Source organism: Triticum urartu, chromosome 6, assembly GCF_003073215.2.
Source record: "Triticum urartu cultivar G1812 chromosome 6, Tu2.1, whole genome shotgun sequence".
Taxonomy (NCBI): Eukaryota; Viridiplantae; Streptophyta; class Magnoliopsida; order Poales; family Poaceae; genus Triticum; species Triticum urartu.
In genome coordinates this window covers 19,440,679-19,462,032 of record NC_053027.1, presented here as the reverse complement: position 1 = coordinate 19,462,032, position 21,354 = coordinate 19,440,679, and the positions used below count along the sequence as shown (strand labels likewise).

The window sequence follows — 21,354 nt, the reverse complement described above, 5'->3', positions numbered from 1 at the left end:
GAGTTGTATCGATGGTCGATAGAACTTGAGGGAATATTTATTCTACCTTTAGCTCCTCGTTGGGTTCGACACTCTTACTTATCGAAAACTGTTGTGATCCCCTATACTTGTGGGTTATCAAGGACGAGGTGACGATGCGCGTGGGAAATGGTTCCAAAGTCGATGTGATCGCGGTCGGCACGCTACATCTACATCTACCTTCGGGATTAGTATTAGACCTAAATAATTGTTATTTGGTGCCAGCGTTGAGCATGAACATTATATCTAGATCTTGTTTGATGCGAGACGGTTATTCATTTAAATCATAGAATAATGGTTGTTCTATTTATATGAGTAATATCTTTTATGGTCATGCACCCTTGAAGAGTGGTCTATTTTTGATGAATCTCGATAGTAGTGATACACATATTCATAATGTTGAAGCCAAAAGATGCAGAGTTGATAATGATAGTGCAACTTATTTGTGGCACTGCTGTTTAGGTCATATCGGTGTAAAGCGCATGAAGAAACTCCATACTGATGGACTTTTGGAACCACTTGATTATGAATCACTTGGTACTTGCGAACCGTGCCTCATGGGCAAGATGACTAAAACGCCGTTTTCCGGTACTATGGAGAGAGCAACAGATTTGTTGGAAATCACACATACAGATGTATGTGGTCCGATGAATGTTGAGGCTCGTGGCGGATATCATTATTTTCTCACCTTCACAGATGATTTAAGAAGATATGGGTATATCTACTTAATGAAGCATAAGTCTGAAACATTTGAAAAGTTTAAAGAATTTCAGAGTGAAGTTGAAAATCATCGTAACAAGAAAATAAAGTTTCTATGATCTGATCGTGGAGGAGAATATTTGAGTTACGAGTTTGGTCTACATTTGAAACAATGCGGAATAGTTTCGCAACTCACGCCACCCGGAACACCACAGCGTAATGGTGTGTCCGAACGTCATAATCGTACTTTACTAGATATGGTGCGATCTATGATGTCTCTTACAGATTTACCGCTATCATTTTGGGGTTATGCTTTAGAGACGGCCGCATTCACGTTAAATAGGGCACCATCAAAATCCGTTGAGACGACTCCTTATGAACTGTGGTTTGGCAAGAAACCAAAGTTGTCGTTTCTCAAAGTTTGGGGCTGCGATGCTTATATGAAAAAGCTTCAACCTGATAAGCTCGAACCCAAATCGGAGAAATGTGTCTTCATAGGATACCCAAAGGAGACTGTTGGGTGCACCTTCTATCACAGATCCAAAGGCAAGACATTCGGTGCTAAGAATGGATCCTTTCCAGAGAAGGAGTTTCTCTCGAAAGAAGTGAGTGGGAGGAAAGTAGAACTTGATGAGGTAACTGTACCTGCTCCCTTATTGGAAAGTAGTTCATCACAGAAACCGGTTTCTGTGACGCCTACACTAATTAGTGAGGAAGTTAATGATGATGATCATGGAACTTCAGATCAAGTTACACTAAACCTCGTAGATCAACCAGAGTAAGATCCGCACCAGAGTGGTACGGTAATCCTGTTCTACAAGTCATGCTACTAGATCATGATGAACCTACGAACATGAAGAAGCGATGGTGATCCCAGATTCCGCAAAATGGCTTGAGGCCATGAAATCTGAGATGAGATCCATGTATGAGAACAAAGTATGGACTTTGGTTGACTTGCCCGTTGATCGGCAAGCAATTGAGAATAAATGGATCTTCAAGAAGAAGACTGATGCTGACGGTAATGTTACTGTCTACAAATCTCGACTTGTTGCGAAAGGTTTTTGACAAGTTCAAGGGATTGACTACGATGAGACCTTCTCACCCGTAGCGATGCTTAAGTCTGTCCGAATCATGTTAGCAATTTCCGCCTTTTATGATTATGAAATATGGCAGATGGATGTCAAAACTGCATTCTTGAATGGATTTCTGGAAGAAGAGTTGTATATGATGCAACCGGAAGGTTTTGTCGATCCAAAGGGAGCTAACAAAGTGTGCAAGCTCCAGCGATCCATTTATGGACTGGTGCAAGCCTCTCGGAGTTGGAATAAATGCTTTGATAGTGTGATCAAAGCATTTGGTTTTATACAGACTTTTGGAGAAGCCTATATTTACAAGAAAGTGAGTGGGAGCTCTGTAGCATTTCTGATATTATATGTGGATGACATATTGCTGATTGGAAATGATATAGAATTTCTGGATAGCATAAAGGGATACTTGAATAAGAGTTTTTCAATGAAAGACCTCGGTGAAGCTGCTTATATATTGGGCATTAAGATCTATAGAGATAGATCAAGACGCTTAATTGGACTTTCACAAAGCAATACCTTGACAAAGTTTTGAAGAAGTTCAAAATGGATCAAGCAAAGAAAGGGTTCTCGCCTGTGTTACAAGGTGTGAAGTTGAGTAAGACTCAATGCCCGACCACTGCAGAAGATAGAGAGAAAATGAAAGATGTTCCCTATGCTTCAGCCATAGGCTCTACCATGTATGCAATGCTGTGTACCAGACCTGATGTGTGCCTTGCTATAAGTCTAGTAGGGAGGTACCAAAGTAATCCAGGAGTGGATCACTGGACAGCGGTCAAGAACATCCTGAAGTACCTGAAAAGGACTAAGGGTATGTTTCTCGTTTATGGAGGTGACAAAGAGCTCATCGTAAATGGTTACGTTGATGCAAGCTTTGACACTGATCCGGACGATTCTAAATCGCAAACCGGATATGTGTTTACATTGAACGGTGGAGCTGTCAGTTGGTGCAGTTCTAAACAAAGCGTCGTGTCAGGATCTACGTGTGAAGCGGAATACATTGCTGCTTCGGAAGCAGCAAATGAAGGAGTCTGGATGAAGGAGTTCATATCCGATCTAGGTGTCATACCTAGTGCATCGGGTTCAATGAAAATCTTTTGTGACAATAATGGTGCAATTGCCTTGGCGAAGGAATCCAGATGTCACAAGAGAACCAAACACATCAAGAGACGCTTCAATTCCATCCGGGATTTAGTCCAGGTGGGAGACATAGAAATTCGCAAGATACATACGGATCTGAATGTTGCAGACCCGTTGACTAAGCCTCTTCCACGAGCAAAACATGATCAGCACCAAAGCTCCATGGGTGTTAGAATCATTACTGTGTAATCTAGATTATTGACTCTAGTGCAAGTGGGAGACTGAAGGAAATATGCCCTAGAGGCAATAATAAAGTTATTATTTATTTCCTTATATCATGATAAATGTTTATTATTCATGCTAGAATTGTATTAACCGGAAACATAATACATGTGTGAATACATAGACAAACAGAGTGTCACTAGTATGCCTCTACTTGACTAGCTCGTTAATCGAAGATGGTTATGTTTCCTAACCATAGACATGAGTTGTCATTTGATTAACGGGATCACATCATTAGGAGAATGATGTGATTGACATGACCCATTCCGTTAGCTTAGCACACGATCGTTTAGTATGTTGCTATTGCTTTCTTCATGACTTATACATGTTCCTATGACTATGAGATTATGCAACTCCCGTTTACCGGAGGAACACTTTGTGTGCTACCAAACGTCACAACGTAATCGGGTGATTATAAAGGTGCTCTACAGGTGTCTCCGAAGGTACTTGTTGGGTTGGCGTATTTCGAGATTAGGATTTGTCACTCCGATTGTCGGAGAGGTATCTCTGGGCCCTCTCGGTAATGCACACCACTTAAGCCTTGCAAGCATTGCAACTAATGAGTTAGTTGCAGGATGATCTGTTACAGAACGAGTAAAGACACTTGCCGGTAACGAGATTGAACTAGGTATTAAGATACCGACGATCGAATCTCGGGCAAGTAACATACCGATGACAAAGGGAACAACGTATATTGTTATGCGGTCTGACCGATAAAGATCTTCATAGAATATGTAGGAGCCAATATGAGCATCCAGGTTCCGCTATTGGTTATTGACCGGAGACGTGTCTCGGTCATGTCTACATAGTTCTCGAACCCATAGGGTTCGCACACTTAATGTTACGATGACAGTTTTATTATGAGTTTATGTGTTTTGATGTACCGAAGGTTGTTCGGAGTCCCGGATGTGATCACGGACATGAAGAGGAGTCTCGAAATGGTCGAGACATGAAGATTGATATATTGGAAGCCTATGTTTGGATATCAGAAGTGTTCCGGGTGAAATAGTGATTTTACCGGAGTACCGGAGGGGTTACCGGAACCCCCTGAAGGTTATTGGGCCTTATGGGCCCAAGTGGAGGAAGAGGAGAGGCGGCCAAGGGGCAGCCGCGCGCCCCTTCCCCCCCCCCCAACTAGGAAAAAGGAGGGGAGTCCTACTCCCGGTGGGAGTAGGACTCCTCCGGCGCGCCTCCTCCTATGGCTGGCCGCCCCCCTTGCTCCTTTATATGCGGGGGCAGGGGGCACCCCATAGACACAACAATTGATCATTGATCTCTTAGCCGTGTGCGGTGCCCCCCTCCACCATAGTCCACCTCGATAATACTGTAGCGGTGCTTAGGCGAAGCCCTGTGTCGGTAGACCATCAACATCGTCACCATGCCGTCGTGCTGACGAAACTCTCCCTCAACACTCGGCTGGATCGGAGTTCGAGGGACGTCATCGGGCTGAACGTGTGCTGAACTCGGAGGTGGCGTAGTTCGGTACTTGATCGGTCGGATCGTGAAGATGTACGACTACATCAACCGCGTTGTGCTATCGCTTCCGCTTTCGTTCTACGAGGGTACGTGGACAACACTCTCCCCTCTCATTGCTAAGCATCACCATGATCTTGCGTGTGCGTAGGGAATTTTTTGAAATTACTACGTTCCCCAACAGGACGCCGTGCCGGCGCTGCTCCTCGTGCTCGAAGGCGAATCAAACCTCCCAGTCAGGAGAGTCTGCTGCATAGGCAGGGTTGAGGCGCTGCTTCGGCATCACCAGATGGTGCCGACGACGCACCTCCTCCACGTGCGCCCGCGCCATCCGCGGCACCGCCGACATTGGGATCCTATCTGGAGGGTAACGTTGGGGTACGGGAGGGGAATGCGGTGCTCCCAATGCCACCTCGCCTGGTGCACTGGGACGCTTATCCGCTGCCTCGCCGGGCGGGCAGACGCCGACGGAGGCGGGGGGAGCGCGCATGAAGAGGACGAGGCAGGGGCCTTGACCTTGTTCTTGCTGGTGAAGAAGCCCATCGTGGTGCGAGCTAGGTTAGGGTTTTCGCCATCGGGGGAGCAGAAGGGTGGCTAGACTCACTGTCGCTAACGCATGGGCCCGTGCGTCATTAATAAAGACGTGAGAGGTAGTTGACCGGCTGCCTTGTAGGGACACGGCGGTCACCGAGCGGACGCGCGGCGCGTCCGCACTGGTGCATTTGAGGCCAAAATTTGAGCTGGAAATGGGTCCGCGCGGACGCAAAGCAGACTCGTTTTGTGAATAGGTTGGCTTGTTGGGCCAGCATTTTTGTCCACGGCGACCAAAACGGACGTGGGCGGACGAAATGGGTCACCGACCGGTTAGAGTTGCCAGCAAATTTTTATTTTCGAGTTGAGTTTTGCTTGAGATATTTTTCTTTTTCTTTTTGAGAAACTTTTTTTAATAATTTTTTTGGGATAATTTTTTTAGATAAATGTTACCAGCAAGTATGGGCGAATCCCAGTCCATTGTTCACCAAACCCTACTGAACCCACACGCGAGAGGGAGGGGCTCAGCTCGCCGCCGGCACCGTCTTCGACACCAGATCCTATCTGAATCTTACCACGAATCCACGACGATTCCGGCGATGTCGCGCTCCGAGAAGGCCGTCCTCCTCTGCTTGGCCCTGTTCGCCGCATGGCGCCTCTGCTTTACCCTGTTCGCTGACGCGCCTCCTCGTCCCGGTGGCCACCCTGCGGAGGAGGCTGCGGTAGCGAGCGACGCTGCCGGGAAAGCATCGGGCCTACCTCTCGCCAGGGATGCCGGTATCCGGGAGGCAGCCATAACGGGGAGCAACTTCGTCGTCTCGCCGCTGTCCATCCATGCGGCGCTCACGTTGGTGGCCGCCAGCGCGCGGGGCGAGATGCGCAGGGAGCTCCTGGGGTTCCTCGGGTCAGCGTCGCTCGACGAGCTGCACCGCGCGCCGGCGATCAAGCTTGTGGGCAGGCTCAACGGCCTGACGTAGATGTCCTTCGCCTGCGGCGTGTGGGTCGACCGGAGGCGGGCGCTCAGGCCGGAGTTCATGGCCACCGGCGCGTCGCGTTACGGCGCCACAACGGAATCTGTGGACTTCGTGTTGGGGGCCGAGCAGGCGAGGCGGCGCGTGAACGCCTTCGTGTCGGACGCGACAAAGCAGCTCATCCGTGACATCCTCCCTCCAGGCTCCGTCCACTCGTCCACGACGGTCGTCCTCGCCAACGCGCTCTACTTCAAAGGAGCGTGGTCCCACCGTTCGACGTCTTCACCGCACCGTTCCACAGCCCGGGCGGTAGCATGTCAGCGGCAACGAGCAAGGCACCGAAGCTCCAGACGAACAAGCGCAAGTAGTGGGCCGGCCCAAGAGGCATCCTCACCTGCCGGCTCGGCTGGCTGGCCCGGAATTGGCCCATGTGGGCACTGTACTTAAGCCTGTCCATAACGCATGAGTGGCTAGCGAACGGCTGGCTGGAAAGCTACTTTACTCTTCCGTGTTGTAACAACTAATCCTTCCTCCTCCTCCGATCCCCACCCATGGATTCATGAATTGTAGCTCGAATTGGTGATAATGGAGACTAGTTGAGAGAATTGTTGTGTGAGTGTTAACAATCTGGTATCAGAGCCGTTCCTTCTGGAGCTACCCCACCATCACCACCACACGCGACTGGCAAGTCGCTGACGAGCTGAGGCGATGGAGCGGATCTCGCCGGATATGTAGGCGGTCTACGAACTCCTCCGCGCCTACTTCGACGCTGCCCTCGCCAAGAGCACCTCCAAGCGCAGCGAGGAGATGGTGTACGCGCTCGCGAAGCTGGACTCTAAACTCGACCAGCTATCGGGGCGACTCGAGGATGTGAAGCTGTCCCTTGGAGTCGACATAGATGAGCTGCGCGGGGAGATGGCCGTGGACCGCGGCGCTGCGTCGTCGCCCGCATCGCCAACTTCTCAAGGTCCCCCATCCGCCACCACCAAGTTTGCGGTTCTGGCAAGCGGTACGGCGAGCCAGGAAGGGCTCCGACCGGAGGTGGCTCCACGGCCTCCGACGCCCAAGTACGTTCCACCACAAGCGAGAGGTATGCAATAGGACCAGATCGTGCTCAGGCAGCCGAATCAGGCACTGGAAATTTTTCGCCCCTTCGCCGCGGATTCCTCTGGTTTCGGTCCTCGGATCGAACTGCCCAAATTAGATGGATCTAACCCCAAGTTGTGGCAGTCGTGATGTGAGGACTACTTCAGATTCTGGAACACACCAGCGCACCAGTGGATTCCCTTCACCACCGCTCTGTTTGAAGAAACAGTTGCTCGCTCGCTGGAGTCCGTCCAGCGCCGTGCTCCAGGTGTAGCTTGGCCTGAATTCTGTTCGCTACTGCAGTCTCGTTTCGGGCGCAACAAGCATCAGCATATCCTCAGGCAGATGTTTAACATTCGTCAGACCAGCACAGTAGAAGATTACGTGGAGCGTTTCTCGAGCTATTTGATCATTTGTCCGCATATGAGCCCAATCCCAGTCAAGTCCATTATGTCACAAGATTCATGGAAGGGTTAGAACCATCCATCCGCTTGCTGGTGGGCATTCAGCAACCAACAGTCCTGGATGCAGCGTATGCGTTGGCCTTGCTGTTTGAAGAACTGGGAGATCACTCATTTCAGCCAGCAGCTTCCGCTAGTTCGGTTGCTCACAGCAAGAAAAAATTTCTTCCTTCAGCTCGCAGTGTTGTTGTCAGTAAAACAGTGGAGGACAGGCATGCTGCAGAATCAAGCCGTCCATCTCCAGTTGAGGACCGATGGTCAGCCCTGCGTGCCTATAGGAAATCTAAAGGACTCTGTTTCATTTGCGGAGAGCGTTGGGCAAGAGATCACCATTGTAAACAGGAAGTTCAAATGCACATTGTGCAGGAAATGTTGGAGTATGTGCAGAATATGCCCGCAGATACGAGCGATACTGAAGTTGAGAGTACTGGAGAAGTCAATGCTATTTGTATTTCTGTTGCAGCTTCGGGAGAACCATCTGTTCCTGCAATTGCAACAATGAAACTGATAGTACAGTTGCAAGGGCACAAGCTCACTTTTCTTGTGGATTCTGGAAGTACTCACTCCTTCCTGGATTGTGCAGTTGCTGCCCAAATTAAAGGAGTAGCTGATATGCTTGTTAAGATGGTCAAGGTTGCAAATCAAAATTTAGTTCCCTGCAACCAACAGCTGCAGTCAGGAGTTTGGTCAGTAGATGGGCACAAGTTCACTAGTGATTTTAAGATTTTTCCTCTGGGATCTTATAATGGTATTCTGGGTCTAGACTGGCTGGCCACACATAGCCCCATGCAAGTGGATTGGGCTGAACACTGGTTATCTTTTGACAGAAATGGAACTCCTATCACATTACTAGGTGAAGATGCTACTCCTAGTTTTGTAGCTATGATTGAACTATCGTCTCTGCTTTTGTCCAAGAACACAGAACAAACTAAATTGCTTGCTGAAATTTAGGAAATTCTCAATACTTATGCATTCGTGTTTGAAGCTCCCATTGGCCTCCCACCTAGGAGGAAATATGACCACACTATTCCCCTTATTCCAGGTGTTTCTCCTGTGTCTATTAGACCATACAGACTTCCACCTGCTCTCAAGGATGAGGTGGAGAAGCAAGTGAAGGAAATGTTGGACTCAGGTATCATCAGGCCTAGCACTAGTGCTTTTTCATCACCTATGATCATGGTTCAGAAGAAAGATAAGACCTGGAGGCCAATTTTTGATTACATGCATTTGAATGCAATAACTATCAAGAGCAAATTCTCTATTCCTGTTATTGATGAGCTGCTTGACGAGCTAGCTGGGTCCTGTTGGTTTTCCAAGCTCGATCTCAGAGCTGGTTACCACCAAATTCAACTAGCTCCTGGAGAAGAACATAAAACATCATTTCAAACACACTTTGGGCATTTTGAGTTCCTGGTCCTATCATTTGGTCTAATTGGTGGTCCAAATACATTTCATTTTGCTATGAATGATACTCTGTCTCCTTGTCTTAGGGAATTTGCCATCTCATTTTTTTTGATGACATATTGATTTTCAGTGCCACTTATGCTCTCCATTTGGAACACCTGGCAAGAGAGCTGCAGTTACTGCAAGAACATCAGTGGAAAGTGAAGTTATCTAAGTGTGCATTTGCTCAAACACAGATTGGCTATTTGGGCCACATCATCAGTAGCCAAGGGGTTGCAACTGACCCTGAAAAGATTGCTTGTATTGAGCAGTGGCCAGTGCATGTGTCTGCTAAGGAAGTCAGTTTTTTTGGGTCTAGCTGGATATTACAGAAAATTCATAGCCCACTATGGTCTTATTAGCAAGCCACTTACAAATTTGCTCAAGAAAGGTGTGCCATTTCACTGGACACAGGTTGAACAGCAAGCTTTTACAGCCCTCAAACAAGCCCTGATATCAACACCTGTCCTGGCCCTCCCAGATTTCTCGAAGCAGTTTGTTATTGAGACTGACGCTTGTGACACTGGGGTAGGTGCAGTGCTGATGTAGGAGGGTCACCCACTGGCATATGTGAGCAAGGCCTTGGGCCCAAGAAATCAAGCACTATCGGTTTATGAAAAAGAATATCTGGAAATCCTGCTGGCTATGGAACACTGGCGCCAGCACCTGCAACTGTCAAAGTTTATAATCAAAACTGACCAGCGCAGTTTGGCCAGTTTATCTGAGCAACATCTTCATACCAAGTGGCAACAGAAGGCCCTGACTAAACTACTAGGACTATAGTATTGCATTGTCTATAAAAAAGGAGTGGAGAATAATGCTGCAGACTCCTTGTCCAGAAAACCACACACTCCTTCTGAAACTATGCCTGAATTGTTTCCCATCTCAACTGTCCAACCAGCTTGGCTTGCTGATATTGCTCTCAGCTACTCACAAGAGAAATTTTCCACTGACCTGCTGTAGAAGCTTTCTTCTTCTGGTGAGTATGACAACAAATTCTCTTTGAAGTCTGGATTTCTACGAGTGGACAAATATATCTAGGTAGGTGTAGATTCAAAGTTGCAACACACTATTGTGAATGCATTCCATGACAGTCCAATTGGGGGCCACTCAGGTTTCCAGTCACTTTTAAGCGTGTCAGTCAGCTTTTTCGTTGGCAAGGTATGCGCAGTTTCAAAAACAGTATGTCAAAAACTGCATCATATGTTAGCAAGCAAAACCTGAGCGAGTCCCTTACCCGGGTTTATTACACCCTTTACCTGTGCCTGACTTGCCCTGGGAGATGGTGACTATGGATTTTGTCGAAGGGTTGCCAGTTTTTGGACAGTATAACTGCTTGATGGTGATCATTGACAAACTTTCTAAGTATGGCCACTTTGTTCCATTGCACCACCCGTTCACTGCAGTTACAGTGGCTGAGGCTTTTCTCAACACAGTCTATCGCTTGCATGGAATGCCTCGTTCAATTGTCTCCGACAGAGATCGTATATTTACAAGTCAATTCTAGAAGGAACTTTTTCAGAAAGCTGGCGTTATGTTGCGTATGAGTACAGCACGTCATCCTCAAACGGATGGGCAGACGGAGCGAGTTAACCAGCAAGTGGAATGCTTCCTGAGGTGTTTTGTCAGTGCTCACCCCTCTTGCTGGGCTAGATGGATACCACTGTGCGAGTACTGGTATATTTACAAGTGACTCTGTTTTTCTGAAGCTACAGCCATATCTTCAGTCTTCTGTCGCTCCGAGGGAGAATCACAAGTTGGCATTCAAATTCTACGGCCCTTTTGAAGTGGTCAAGCGCGTGGACGAGGTGGCATAGCGGTTGGCATTGTCGATCACCAGTCGTGTGCACCCGATATTTCATGTCTCTCTTCTGCGGAAGGTAATCGCCCAACGCATGAGGTACAACCCGAGCTTCCCTCTCCTGATATGCAATTTCAATTCCCAGAACAAGTATTGCAACAACGAGTGGTGCGTTGCGGCTCGAATTCTCTGGTACAAGTGCTGGTGAAGTAGAGGGACACTCCCGTTGAGATGGCAACATGGGAAGACAAGGTGCAGCTCAAGCAAAAATTTCCACGAGCACCGGCTTGGGGGCAAGCCGTTTCTAGCAGGGGAGGGATTGTCAGCGGCAACGAGCAAGGCACTGAAGCTCCAGACGAACAAGCGCAAGTAGTGGGCCGGACCAGGAGGCAGCCTCGCCTGCCGGCTCGGCTGGCTGGCCCGGAATGGGCACATGTGGGCACTGTACTTAAGCCCGTCGATAATGCGTGAGTGGCTGGCGAACGGCTGGCTGGAAAGCTACTTTACTCTTCCGTGTTGTAACAGCTAATCCTTCCTCCTCCTCCGATCCCCACCCATGGATTCATGAATTGTAGCTTGAATTGGTGATAATGGAGACTAGTTGAGAGAATTGTTGTGTGAGTGTTAACACAGCACCGTGCGCGTGCCATCCATGAAGACAAACCAGTCACAGTACATCGCGCTCTACCAAGGATTCAGGGCCCTCAAGCTGCCCTACAAGAATGAAGTGGATCAGCAAGCTGCATTCTACATGCTTATCCTTCTCCCAGACAGCGACACTCTCAGTCTCGCCGATCTCTACGACAAGGCGGTGTCGATGCCGGAGTTCATCAAGAAGTACACGCCGGCACAGAAGGTTCCAATCGGACAGTTCATGGTCCCCAAGTTTAAGTTCACGTTCGAGTTCGAGGCGTCGTCGGACATGCAGAAGCTTGGTGTCACCAGGGCTTTCAATAGGGGCAACTTCTCAGGCATGGTGATTGGCGGGGATGAGCTCTCCATCAACCGGGTGTACCATAAGGCCACCATTGAGGTGGACGAGCTAGGCACCGTGGGCGCTGCAGCCACGGTTGTCGGTGTCAAAACCGGCGGATCTCGGGTAGGGGGTCCCGAACTGTGCGTCTAGGCCGGATGGTAACAGGAGGCAGGGAACACGATGTTTTACCCAGGTTCGGGCCCTCTTGATGGAGGTAAAACCCTACGTCCTGCTTGATTAATATTGATGATATGGGTAGTACAAGAGTAGATCTACCACAAGATCGAGGAGGCTAAACCCTAGAAGCTAGCCTATGGTATGATTGTTGTCTATGGAGTTGATGAAGTTGTCCTACGGACTAAAACCCTCTGGTTTATATAGACACCGGATAGGGTTAGGGTTACATAGAGTCGGTTACAATGGTAGGAGATCTTGAATATCCGCATCGCCAAGCTTGCCTTCCACGCCAAGGAAAGTCCCATCCGGACACGGGGCGAAGTCTTCAATCTTGTATCTTCATAGTCCTGGAGTCCGGCTGAAGGTATAGTCCGGCTACCCGAACACCCCCTAATCCAGGACTCCCTCAGTAGCCCCTGAACCAGGCTTCAATGACGACGAGTCCGGCGCGCAAACTTCGGCATTGCAAGGCGGGTTCCTCCTCCAAGTCCTTCATAGAAGATTGTAAACACCAAGAGTAGTGTCCGGCTCTGTAAAATAAGCTTCCACATATTGCCATAGAGAGAATAATATTAACACAAATCAAATCTGCTGACGTATTCTGCAGTGCGCCATCACACCACAACCAAGCCCTTTACTCGAATCGTTTTTACTTTTCCTCCTCAGCATGTTTTGCAAGGCGGTTTCCTTGGCATGTCTTGTCAAAGCAGAGATCGTGTACCCTTTTTACGGGATTCTCATCAATACGGACGTGGGTAACCCAACCGTGCCATTTATCACGGTGCTCGGGAGGCAAGTGAGTTTTATTAGGTAGGTGGGGACGCATAACCGCATCCGCCTATATAAGGGGATAAGGATCTACCCTTTTTACCTACGCCTTCTTCCTCCCTTGCCTATCCATCCCTCGCGCACCCGAGCTCCAGCGCCCAAGCCCGCACATCCCACCTCACCCTTCTCCAGCAATGTCCGGAGCAGGAGGCAAATGGATGGTCTCCTCCGCTACGGAGGGTAAAGTAAAAAAGCTAAGGAAGGCCGGATACCTGTCCAAGGACATCGCGCACCGGCTTCCCGAAGAGGGGCAGCTTATCCCCACCCCATGGCCCCATGAGAGGGTTGTGTTTCTCCATCACTTCCTCCGCGGACTAGGTTTTCCACTCCACCCATTTGTCCGGGGGCTCATGTTCTACTACGGCCTGGATTTCCACGATCTGGCTCCAAACTTCATCCTCAACATCTCGGCATTTATCGTCGTGTGCGAGGCCTTTCTCCGCGTCCGCCCCCATTTTGGCCTCTGGCTCAAGACCTTCAACATCAAGCCCAAGGTGGTGCGCGGCAGCCAGGCGGAGTGCGGAGGCGCTATGGCGGGCAAGATGGCCAACATCCTATGGTTCGAGGGCTCTTTCGTGGAGACCCTAAAGGGATGGCAAGCCGAGTGGTTTTATATCACCGAGCCACGCGATCCGGAATGGACCGCAGCCCCTGAGTTCCGATCTGGACCCCCCACGCGGCTTATGTCCTGGAAAGAGACGGGCCTGTCGTGGGGTGATGAAAAAGAGGTGACCGGATTGCAAACATGCATCCAGTCCCTGGTGAACAAGCCAGTCCGGCTTGTTAATATAATCCAGGTTATGCTCGTCCGCTGGATCCTCCCGTGCCAACAACGGGATTTTAATCTGTGGGAGTTCGACCCGGCGCAGCACCAAACTCTCAACAGGCTCTTCGACACGATGTATGAAGACTCCTGGAGGGTGCTATTCAAGGGCGCCGAGGCTCCCGCATCCGCTTCCGAGGATCGCGGATACAGCTCGCAGCATCACGCTAGCAAGGTATGCCATCTACACCCTTCACAGGATGTTAAGCCTTTTTTCATAGTTTGACACTATGCGGGATCTAAACTCCCTTTCCTCTGACAGGCTTGGCGGGTGATAGCCGAGCCGATTAACTGTCCGGCTCCGCTGCCCGAAGATCCAGCCCCAGCTTTACTGGTGAAGCTGCTGGCCCCGGCGCCTTATGTGGTGCCGGAGAAGAAGGTCAAGAAGAAGAAGACCACGGGGACTCGAAAGAGTGCCAGCAACGTGGTGGTGTCGGACTCGTCATCTGACGAGTCCGAGGCGCCCTCCTCCCGCGAGAACGAGGAGGAGGAAGAAGAAGACTCTCCCTCTCCAGTGGAGGGAGGAGAGAAGAGGAAGGTCGCCCCAACGGGGGCGGCTGAGGGGTCTAGAAAAAGGAAGACCCTCTGCCGGACTACGCCCCTGACGCCGAAGAGGGCGAAGAGGAATGGCCGGACAGGGCCAAGCTTCCGGCGAAATCGTAAGTGTTCAGATACCAGAGTAACTCATGATATTCCTTTTGTTGCACAGCTTCCCCTAATGTCGAATATAATCATGCAGCCCGCCCCGGGCCGCACTCAACGAGTCGTCGAGCGGCTCCCTGGATTCATCGGACGTGAACTCTGTTCCGCCCGCTGTCTCCCCCTGCACTGCGGATGACGCCGAAGTGGCGTCGCACCGAGCTCCGGGGCAGGAGGAGGTGGTCCTGGAGGAGCTGCAAGGCGACCTCCCGGACCCCAGGAGTGAAGGGGACAAGACCCCCCAGGGCTCCAAGTCCGGCCTAAAGCCAGACACCGTGCCGGAATCTTCAACGATTCCGGACCGCGGCAGGCGAACTCCTTCCAAGAGGAGCAAGCCTTCTGAGCCGGCAGCCTCCGTCCAACCGGATGTGCCGGACAATCTGCTGGAGGTGCTTGAAGGTGCCTCCATCGACAAGGAACACCGTACTATTATGAGTACGGTGATCCGGAAGGTTCAGTCCGCCAAGAGCGGGCTGAATGAAGCTTGCGCTGGCCTCCTAACAGGCTTCGAGGTAAGTAAAAATATGTAAAAATATTACCACATAGACAGTAGCCCCTGATGCTCCGTTTGGCGTTCGGAAAGAAAAGCCGAATAGAGGATCTATGAAATTTCGCAGGAGTCTAATAAAGAAGTCAATATGCGTATGCAGGCTTCGCTGCTAGCCACCGCCACACTGACCGCGGAGGTGTATACCCTAAAACAGGGACTCGAGCGGTCCGAGCAAGAGCTCGGCCGTGCCAAGCAGCAGCACGAGGAGAAAGAAGGTAAGAAATACCTTATAAAAAGGTGCCTATAGAGAGGCGTGATTGCAAAAAATAACAGGATTTCTCTGCTTATTGTAGGGGCCACGACTGAGGTGGCGACCCTCAAGCAGGCGCTATCCGAGGCCGAAAAGAAAACGGCCGTGGAGCACACCGAGCGAGAAAAATTTGGGTCTCAGGTCGGCGAGGTGCAGCAAGAGCTTCAGGCTCTCATGAAGAAACATGAGAGTTTGGAGCTTGAGTCAAAGACCAGGCATCCGAGCTCGCGACGGCCCTTGAGACTGCCAAGTCTGCCAAGGCCGAAGCCCAGAAGGCTCTCCGAGAGTTGGAGGATATGAAGAAGATAGCAGCGGGTAAGGCATTCTTTATGCAAAGCAGAAACATAAAAGTAAACTACTTGTTACTTACCCGAATCCGGAGTTCTCCAGGGGCCTTCGCAGATCTTCCCCGCAGCGTGTCCGATGCCGCCGCATTCTACCGAGCTGAAGAGGGCAGCTCGACGGAGAAGGTATTCTGGTCTCAGTATGCTGAGGCCGGACACCCTGTGCCCTTGAGCGACCAGCTAAAACAGCTGGTCGAACTCCACAAGGCGGCCGAACAGGCCATGAAGGGCTTCATAGTTCGGCTGTGGCCCGGAGAGGCCTTGCCTGGGAGCTACTTCTGGCTGGTGCGGCGGCTGGTGGAGGCCTGTCCAAGGCTCGAGGTCATCAAGCGCTCCGCCTGCATCGAAGGTGCCCTTAGGGCCCTTGCCCGTGTAAAGGTGCACTGGGGTAAGCTGGACGGTGAGAAGCTTGTGACGGACGGGCCGCCGCCGGGGAAGGAGCATCGCAAGCCGGAGAACTACTATAAGGATGTTCTTGCAGGTGCCCGTCTTGTGGCAGATGAGTGCACCAAGGATGTAAATTTTGAATGAATTCGCTCGTGTTTATCCTGTGCGCTGAAAACTTGTTCATATGCGCTAAGCAATGCTTATTGAATTTAAAATATTATTTTCTGTGCGGCCGTTTATCAAAAATTGAGAGATGGCCAGTCGTCGGCTTCTGCCCCCATGCCACTAGTGCTGGGGTGTTCGGTGATAATCCTGGGCGCTCTTTTTCCCATGGTTGGGTCCTTCGAGGGAGGCGCTCAGCACGACGAACCAGGCAATCGGACTATAATGCTTGAACACTCTCACTTAGCCATAGAACTTTATAATTTTAAATTTCGGCGAAGCCCCTAGTTCGGAGGACCGAGTTCGGGGCGCTATCCACGCCTTGGCTGGGGTTATCCAGCTCCTCGCTCGAAGCGGCATAAGCCTTTAGGGACTCGAAAAACCTCTCGAACAGCGACCGGTCTCTTGCCTCATCATGACAGTCAGGTTTAGCTTTCTCCACTGAGGTGCTTAACCCAGCTCAACTGGGGCACAATCGCAGTGGTTCTCCTAGTGCTACCTTAGCCGATATAGCGGAACGTAAGGCACCAAAACATAGGAGCCGGGCAAACCCAACTATTGACCCAAATCATGATTCGGAGCCGATGCATATAGTGCTATAAGTTCGGGGTGCCGCACTTGTGAAAGTGTACGGACTTCTCACGTCATATTAATGGGTACTAAAGCCCCTGGCGTATTTTGCCGTACCACAGTGTACGGGTGCAACATGTCATAAACATATATATGAAAAGATGATAATGCAAAAAATAGGTAGAAAGCTATGCATTGTTTATAAAGAGGCTATTTATCAAAGCCGAACGATACAAGTGGTGCGATAAGCAAAAAGATATTGGACTATTTAGTATGTCCTGACCAGGGGCAGGCCGCGGAGTTGTATTCAAAACAGGTATACCGCTCGTAACAGAGACCACCTCGGAGTTCCATAATGCGGCATGGCTTGTCTGCCTCCTGGATCTTGCGTCGTTTGTGCGGCAGTCGAATTGCCGAACAGGTCGTCCGAAGTATGGAGTCCTGAAAGTAAGAAAAAGTTGAAAAAAGAATCCGCCAGCCCCTAGTACGTTTTAAGCCGTATTTTGGGCATGCCGTTATTGTGCCCCTTCCCCTGTGCCCATGGTATTTCAAGGGCGTAGTTATGTACGCGAGGTACTAGTTTTGCTAGGTCGCGAAGGCTGGGGTTGGGGCCGCATTGCTACGCTTGCTCGGAGTGTGCCAGGCGGTCTTGCTGTAGGTTACTCCGGGCGCGCTTGGCAGTGTCTGGCTTTTTAATGGCCGGACTGGAGAATTGCCAAAGAAGGCTACTTTGTACCTCCGCTGCGAGGGCCGCCGTATGCTCCTCCGTATGGAGGGAGCGTTCGGTGTTTCCTTCGCAAAATTCAATGCGGTGCCGCACTACGCATCTTGAGTTTGAGATATGTGTAGTGCGGCACCGCATTGAATTTTGTGAATGCGGTTCGTCCGAGTAGGGCGTGATAGCCACTGCGAAACGGGACTATATCGAAGATTAATTCTTCGCTTCGGAAATTATCCGGGGATCCGAAGACCACGTCAAGTGTTACTGAGCCTGTATAGTTGGCTTCTACACCTGGTATGACGCCTTTAAAGGTCGTTCTTGTGGGTTTGATCCTTGAGGGGTCTATGCCCATTTTCCGCACTGTGTCCTGATAAAGCAGGTTCAGGCTACTGCCGCTGTCCATGAGGACTCTTGTGAGGTGAAATCCGTCGATGATTGGGTCAAGAACCAATGCGGCGAAGCCGCCATGACGAATGCTAGTGGGATGGTCCCTCCGATCAAAAGTGATCGGGCAGGAGGACCATCGGTTGAACTTTGGGGCGACTGGCTCCATCGCGTATATGTCCCGTAGCGCACGCTTCCACTCCCGCTTGGGAATGTGGGTTGCGTATATCATGTTCACCGTCCGCACTTGTGGGGGAAAGCCCTTCTGTCCATTGTTGTTCGGCGGCTTGGGCTCCTCGTCGTCGCTGTGCAGCCCCTTGTTGTTTTCGGCTCTTAACTTGTCTGCCTACTTGAACACCCAACAATCCCTGTTAGTGTGATTGGCTGGCTTTTCGGGGGTGCCATGTATCTGGCACAAGCGATCGAGTATTCGGTCCAAACTGGACGGGCCCTGAGTATTCTTTTTGAATGCCTTTTTCCGCTGACCGGATTTATAGCCTTTGAATCCGGCATTGATTGCCGTGTCTTCATTGCTGTCGCTGTTAACGCGACGTTTTTGTTTGTTCCGACGTGTCCTGCCACTTTTTGTCCTTGGTGTCCGAATAACCAGGGTTCTTTGATAAGTTGTTACTGCGAGCTAGCCAGCTGTCTTCACCCGCGCAAAAGCGGGTCATGAGTGTCGTGAGGGCTGCCATGGATTTCGGCTTTTCCTGTCCCAGGTGCCGGGCAAGCCACTCGTCGCGGATGTTATGCTTGAAGGCTTCTAGGGCCTCTGCATCCGGACAGTCGACTATCTGGTTTTTCTTTGTTAGGAACCGTGTCCAGAATTGTCTGGCCGATTCCTCTGGCTGCTGAATTATGTGGCTTAAGTCATCGGCATCCGGTGGTCGCACGTAAGTGCCCTGGAAGTTGTCGAGGAATGCGGCTTCCAGGTCCTCCCAAGAACCGATTGAGTCTGCTGGCAAGCTGTTAAGCCAATGCTGGGCCGGTCCTTTAAGTTTGAGCGGGAGGTATTTGATAGCGTGTAGATCATCGCCGCGTGCCATGTGGATGTGAAGGAGATAATCCTCGATCCATACCGCCGGATCTGTTGTGCCATCGTATGATTCGATGTTTACGGGTTTGAAACCCTCTGGGATTTTATGCTCCATTACTTCATTCGTGAAGCATAGCGGGTGTGCGGCGCCTCTGTACTGGGCTATATCACGACGTAGCTCGGAAGAGCTATGTCTGTTGTGTTCGGCCCGGCCGGATTTGTTGTATCCGGAGTAACGATCATCGTCACGTGCCGTAGGGCGCCTGCGCGATCCGTAGATCGATCTTGTTTGTCTTGCCTTGTCCTCCAGTACGTCTCGCAGGTCTGGCGCATTTTCCCGTGCCTTAGTTGAGTGGCGTCGGGGCATGGCTTGGGTGGGGGGTCGAGAGACCTCTCTGTCGCGGCCGCGAGGTGGCCGGTCTGCCATGTCATGCGCTGGTGATGTAGGTGCTTCCTCCTCTGATCGGGGTAGCGGCCTGCGCTTTGGGTAACTCTTGGAGGGGCCTTCGAGTTCATACTCTTCGGCCGCAAGGACTTCAGTCCATCTGTCAGCTAGCAAATCTTGGGCAGCTCTAAGCTGCTGCTGCTTTTTCTTGAGGCTGCTTGCCGTGGCTAAAAGCCTGCGTCTAAAACGCTCTTGTTCGGCGGGGTTTGATGGTATGATGAATTTGTCGTCATCGAGGCTTGCCTCGTCTTCGGAGGGAGGCATATAGTTATCATCCTCAACCTCTTGGTCTGCCGCTCTCTCATGAGGGCTGGCTTCTCCATCTTCCTATGCCGAATCTTGCTGAGGTGGGTGTTCTTCGGTGCTGTCCGGGGTAGTATTATCTCCCGTGCCGGAATCACTGTTTTTGCTTTGGCGGGATTTAGAGCGGCGCCGCTGACGCCGGCGCTTTGGCTGTTTCTTGGGGGTGTCCCCCCCACTGTTCCATCGCCCTCTCCATCTTTTGGAGTATCCATCACATATATGTCATATGACGAGGTGGCCTTCCAGCGCCCTATAGGTGCTGGTTCCTTTTCGTCTCCTACATCGTCGTCCATACCGTCGATGTCTTCGGAGCCGAAGTCAAGCATGTCGGTTAAATCGTCGACAGTGGCTACAAAGTGGGTGGTGGGTGGGCTTTGAATTTCTTCATCGTCCGTATCCCATCCTCGCTGACCGTAATCCGGCAAGGGCTCTCCTGATAAAGAGAGAGACTTAAGAGAATTCAGGATGACGCCAAAAGGCGAGTGCTGAAAGATGTCTGCGGCGGTGAACTCCATTATCAGCGCCCAATCGGATTCGATTGGCAGGGGCGCGGGGGGTTCGGAGTCCGGGGAGGAGTCCGGATCCTCGGAGTCACGGATCATGTAGAGTGCGGGGCTAGCGTTCGGCTCGATCGCCTTTAAGATCGCAGCCCCCGAGGTGGCCTCCAACCGCTCGTCCTCCATTGGCGCAATAGGCTCCGAGTTAGAGGTCGGGACCGATGCGTGTGCGGCCTCCAGGACACTACCCGGAGGCAGAGCTAGATCATGCCCCTCGAGATAGTGCGGCGCGCTTGGCCGTGGCTCGAACCCATCGAAGATCAAGTCTCCGTGGATGTCAGCCATGTAGTTTAAGCTTCCAAACCTGACTTGATGGCCAGGGGCGTAGCTCTCGATCTGCTCCAAGTGGCCAAGAGAATTGGCCCGCAGAGCGTAGCCGCCGAAGACGAAGATCTGTCCGGGGAGAAAAGTCTCACCCTGGACCGCATCGTTGTTGATGATCAAAGGAGCCATCAGACCTAACGGCGACGACACAGAGGAACTCTCAATGAAAGCACCAATGTCGGTGTCAAAACTGGCGAATCTCGGGTAGGGGGTCCCGAACTGTGCGTCTAGGCCGGATGGTAACAGGAGGCAGGGAACACGATGTTTTACCCAGATTCGGGCCCTCTTGATGGAGGTAAAACCCTACGTCCTGCTTGATTAATATTGATGATATGGGTAGTACAAGAGTAGATCTACCACGAGATCGAGGAGGCTAAACCCTAGAAGCTAGCCTATGGTATGATTGTTGTCTATGGAGTTGATGAAGTTGTCCTACGGACTAAAACCCTCCGCTTTATATAGACACCGGATAAGGTTAGGGTTACATAGAGTCGGTTACAATGGTACGAGATCTTGAATATCCGCATCGCCAAGCTTGCCTTCCACGCCAAGGAAAGTCCCATCCGGACACGGGACGAAGTCTTCAATCTTGTATCTTCATAGTCCTGGAGTCCGGCTGAAGGTATAGTCCGGCTACCCGAACACCCCCTAATCCAGGACTCCCTCAACGGTCATCGTAATTGGGACTACTAGTGTGGGTCCAAGGGAACTGATGGATTTTGTGGTGGATCGGCCCTTCTTATTTGCCGTGGTTGAGGAGAGGACAAGCACAGTGTTATTCCTGGGTCATGTGGTTAATCCTCTTGCTCGCTAACTGAATTATTGTATAAATTGTGGAATACTTTGGTTGTTGAATTAACAACTGAACATTGTTTCTCAACTGGGCTT

The 21,354-nt window shown here is 50.7% G+C and overlaps 1 pseudogene; it reads left to right on the top strand.

The window, feature by feature from the left end:
- Positions 1-5,767: 5,767 nt before the first annotated feature.
- Positions 5,768-21,280, top strand: LOC125516411 (annotated as a pseudogene).
- The last annotated feature ends 74 nt before the right edge of the window (positions 21,281-21,354 follow it).